The sequence below is a fragment of the Dipodomys spectabilis genome, unplaced genomic scaffold (assembly GCF_019054845.1).
Source record: "Dipodomys spectabilis isolate Male_0828 unplaced genomic scaffold, ASM1905484v1 ptg000155l, whole genome shotgun sequence".
Taxonomy (NCBI): Eukaryota; Metazoa; Chordata; class Mammalia; order Rodentia; family Heteromyidae; genus Dipodomys; species Dipodomys spectabilis.
The window spans coordinates 4,810,689-4,815,969 of NW_024870832.1; the positions used below are offsets into that span (position 1 = coordinate 4,810,689).

At 39.7% G+C, this 5,281-nt stretch overlaps 1 pseudogene; it reads left to right on the plus strand.

Moving 5' to 3' along the window:
• Positions 1-2,091: 2,091 nt before the first annotated feature.
• LOC122118568 lies at positions 2,092-5,281 on the plus strand (annotated as a pseudogene).

The window sequence follows — 5,281 nt, forward strand, 5'->3', positions numbered from 1 at the left end:
AACCCAGTGAACAGGATGTCTGCAACATTACATTAATGATGACCCAGCAAGAGCAATAGTTCTCCACTATTTCTTATTCACAGGGCACTGTGTTCCTAAACCTATATTGATTGTGAAGCTGGAGCAAGGTGCAGAACCATGGATGAGAGAAGGCTCAGAAGAGAATTTCACAGGTGAGTTAAAGCATCTTGAATAGTGATGTTGGGTCCAGAGCCCAGTTGGTCTGTTTATCTTGAGCTGTACAGAGCAATGGTATTCCTAGTGCCCTGGAGTCATATGTGGCAGAGAACTACGTGATCCTTTGTCTCAAGGAATTGTCAATCCAGAATTCTCGTGGAGACAAACTGAATTTGATGTTCCAGTGTAGTTAATGTTAGCAATTCTTTTTGTCTGTAGAGTGCCACGCCGACTCCAGTGGAGTCTGCTTAGCATGGGAAACCATCTATCAGACCAAGATAGGGGCTTCAGAGACCTATCTCTGAGTTTTGGGACTTCACTGAAGTCTACCTCAGAGAATGGGGCTTTACAGAAACCTATCTCCAAGTTTTGGGACTTCACTGAAGTCTACCTCGGAGAATAGGGCTTCTAAAAGGCCTACTCCTGGAAAAAGGCTGGCAAGCCCCTGGGAAAGATGTGTTTCTGCCTTTCTTTTCCTCACTGTATAAGAGTGCCTATTAATCTTTTACTGTTTCTGCTGCTCATTGTGCTTACTCATTGTCAACGTTCCCTTATTCAAAGCTCTTTCTTAAGAGTGTTGACGACTCCAATATCTGATGAATGTCTCAAAAATATGACTAACTCACCAGAGTTAAGTGCTACCCTGCAACCCCTCTTATGAAGGCTAGTAGACAAGTTATAAGCAAATATAAAAGTATTGGGGGTTTCACAAAGTCACTCCAGCAGAAGGAATTGTAAGAAATTTACAAGAAGCTGTAGGCGCGGCTAGAACAGAAGGAATGTATGGCAATTGCTGAGATAACTACTTAGGAGAAAGAACTTCCTGGTACTCTCATTTACTGAGACTTGCTAGATCTAGGCCTCCGTGACCTTACTATTAAAGAAGGAACAGGAAAAATCTTATGGGATAATTAAGGCCTCTATAGAAATAAGGTAATGGTTAGTTGGTGACAAACGTTGAAACCCATTATATTTCTTAGAGATAAGCCGGAAACAAGTGCCTTTCAGGCCACCAGCTGGTGACCACCTAAGAATGAAGCCCTGCAGCAAGATTGTGTAAACTTTTGTCCTTCCAGGTGACCAGCTGGTGACCATCCAAGAACGAAGCCTTGCAGCAAGATTGTGTAACCTTTTGCCCCTTTCTTATGAAGACTTCTATTATAAAAGTTTGTTATCCTCTGCATTAAATCACACTCAGCACTCAGCATCCACTCCTAATGTGTGTGAGTTGTCTGTTTGCCATCTCCCCATCCTATTCCAGGTTCCTCCCCTAGGTATCCTCCGTCGTCCCGACAGAAGCCGGTCCGCAGCAGTAGAGAAGTCATTCATAGAGAGAAAAAGACAATAAGAAATATAGTAAGGAGATCTCATTTTATTTTAAACTAGTATTTTGCAGGTAGGAGGAAAATAGGATCAGGACAATTTCTTATCAGTGGTGCTGGGCATAGAGGGAGATTCAGAATGGAAGCATTAAGAGTATGGAGATGAATAATTTGAGTAAATATTTCCTTAAGAAAAATATAAATATCTGAAATACAGAAAAACATTATTTTCCATTGTAAAATGTCAGTACTACTTTCTTAATTACTAAATTGCAGAGAAATATATATATTCTGCATAAAGCAATGCTTTGATATTTGAAAATATTGTAACAGAATGTGAGGAAATATCTTTACATTAAGGAATTTATGGATCTCATTTATGTTTTTGTCTATATTTCTATTATTCATTTTAGATGTCCCAGAAATGGAGGATGTGATTAGCACCTGCCAGGAACGTCACAATAAATATCTCTCTGAAGTAGCAGTCATGAATTGTAACCCAGGGGAGGAAAAAGTGAGACTTATAAGAAGTTTTCATTTGAGCTCCATACAGAAGTCAGAACTGATTAAGAATAATGGGAACTCCTTAGGGATGAGGATAGAAAAGGTCACTGGCTGTCAGAGCATGGGTGTTTTCAGTGAACCTGGTAAGATGTGTGCTGCATATAGTCCTCATGTGTCTTCTGTAGTTGATGAACGAAAACAGTGTGAAAAGTCTTTCACTGAGAAGAAACACCCTGTTGTCCCTCAGAGGACACACACAGGAGAGAAACCTTATGAATGTAACATGTGTCAAAAGTCTTTCACCAAGAAATCAAAGCTTACTGTCCACCAGAGAACACACACAAAAGAGAAACCTTTTGAATGTAACATTTGTGGAAAATCTTTCATATGCAAGGCATATCTTACTAGACACCAGAGAACACACACAGGAGAGAAACCTTATGAATGTAACATGTGTGGAAAGTCTTTCACCTGGAAGACACACCTTACTGATCACCAGAGAATACACACAAAAGAGAAACCTTTTGAATGTAACATTTGTGGAAAGTCTTTCTCCTGGAAGGCATATCTTACTCTCCACCAGAGAACACACACAAGAGAGAAACTTTATGAATGTAACAAGTGTGGAAAGTCTTTCACCCAGAAATCAAAGCTTACTCGCCACCAGAGAATACACACAAGAGAGAAACCTTATGAATGTAACATGTGTCAAAAGTCTTTCACTGAGAAATCATAGCTTACTCGTCACCAGAGAACACACACAAAAGAGAAACCTTTTGAATGTAACATTTGTGGAATGTCTTTCTCCTGCAAGGAATATCTTATTCTGCACCAGAGAACACACACAGGAGAGAAACCTTATGAATGTAAGATGTGTGGAAAGTCTTTCACCCAGAAATCAATGCTTACTCGCCACCAGAGAACACATACTAGAGAGAAACCTTATGAATGTAACATGTGTCGAAAGTCTTTCACTGAGAAATCAAAGCTTACTCGCCACCAGAGAACACACACAAAAGAGAAACCTTTTGAATGTAACATTTGTGGAAAGTCTTTCTCCTGCAAGGAATATCTTCCTCTGCACCAGAGAACACACACAGGAGAGAAACCTTATGAATGTAAGATGTGTGGAAAGTCTTTCACCCAGAAATCAATGCTTACTCGCCACCAGAGAACACATACTAGAGAAAAACCTTATGAATTTAACTTGTGTTGAAAGTCTTTCACCCATAAAAGAAACCTTACTGTGCACCAGAAAACACACACATTAGAGAGACCTTATTAATGTAACATGTGTGGAACGTCCTTGTCTTGGAAGTCAAGCATCAATGTCCATCAGATAATACACACAGGAAAGAAACCTTATGAATGTAATATGTGTGGAATGACTTTCACCTGGAAGTCAAACCTCACTGTCCATCAGAAAACAGACAGGAAAGAAACCTTACAAATGTCGTATTTGCAGAAAGATTTTCAGCCAGAAGCTCCAACTTACTATCCACCAGAGAGCACACACAGGAGAGAAATTTTATTAATGTAACCTATGTGGAAAGTCTTTCATCCAGAACATACACCTTTCTGTCCATCAGAAAAAAACCCACCAGAGAGAAATGTTATATATGTAGCAGGCATGGAAATTCTTTCTCCTGGAAGGCACAACTTAACATCCATCACAGAACACAAGGAGAGAAACCTTATGAATGCAACCAATGTGGAAAGACCTGGAGGTCACAGCTTAACACACGTAAGTTCACTCACACAAATGAAATAACTTAGGATTGTACCAAATGGGAAAGTCTTTGATCTGTAAGAAAATTGAAATTGCAATACAGAACCAATACAGGATAGAGACCTTATGATATAGCAGATGTAGAGTCCTCGAACTACAAGACACAGCTCAGGGTTCATCACAGAACACACAAAACACACACAAACACACACACACACACCCTCACACACAAAGAGGAGAAAAAGCATATGTAGAAAAAATGGAAAACTTTTCTAGAAAAAGTAATAACAATAATAAGGTCTTTCTTGGAGGGGTAACAATGCTCGATAGAAAATGTATTCATGACCTAACTCATATAATGGTATAACCAATCGATACAGTAGCTTTACAATAAAATATATATTTAAAAAATATGATGGATTAATAAAGACTAGAATCTCTGCATTTTGTCTTAGGGGAGAACCCCAAAGTGTCTTCAGTGCTTGCACATTTCTTTAATCACTGTTGATGAACAACTTGTGATTGATTCACTCTTAGCCCATTTAGTTGTTCTGCTGAGTGAGCTATAATAAAACACCAGTGTGGACGATGTGTCGCACCTGTGTTATCTCATAGAAGGCCAAAGTAGATATGACATTAGGAGAAATAATCAAGCACACAAATATATTGATCAATCTCTCACAAAAATTGAAGTTAACAAAATGATAAAATCATCTGCCATTTGAGCTACAGCATCACTTCTAGGCCCTGAGAGGAAGGAAGGAAGGAAGGAGGGAAGTGAGAGAGGGAAAGAGGAAGCGAAGGAGTGAGGAAGAAGGAAGAAATGAACTATTCAAAAGAAGAATGTTTAATTTTTGGTGAATGTGAGAATTATTCTTTCAGAGGTGGGCCTCAAGAAAAATGGCTTTTAAAAAAGCAAATTTTTGAATGTTACAAAACGATAAAGAGGATGTAACATTTTATAAATTGATTTAATAATACAGTAATATTTAGTAAGGAGGTCAGGTGTGGCTGGTGCCCTATTGGCCAGATGGTGGATGGTGGGGTCTGGCATCTTGTTTTCATGCAGGGGGAAGGAAATGCCCCATCCATCACTTACCACCCAACTGATAGGTGTGGCTGGATCCCTGCAAGCAGGCATGGGCATTTGGCTGATATGTTACTCAAACTGATAGTCCAGTGCCTGGTACTGGGAATTTCCTGTAGACCTGCCTCCTGCTTAGGCCCTACTTAGGCTGGTCCAGCAGTGGCACCAGATGCCATGCCACATATCTCTGTAATCATGTCCTGTGTGCTGTCTCCTGGCTTGTCTCTGGTCATCATAGTGTCCCAATTCAGCACTCTCTTGGTGCTGATTGTTTTCTCGTTGCTGTTTTTATTCTCCTCCCCCAACCTTCTGTCCTATTTCCAAGCTAAGTGTATTTTTGGACTGCAAGTCTTTGTTACAACAGGCTGCTTACAGACTGCTAGCTGTGTAATAGACTCCAATATTCCATCTACCATAATGTAGCTTCCAACAAATATACTGTCTTCTTTTACAGAAACATAA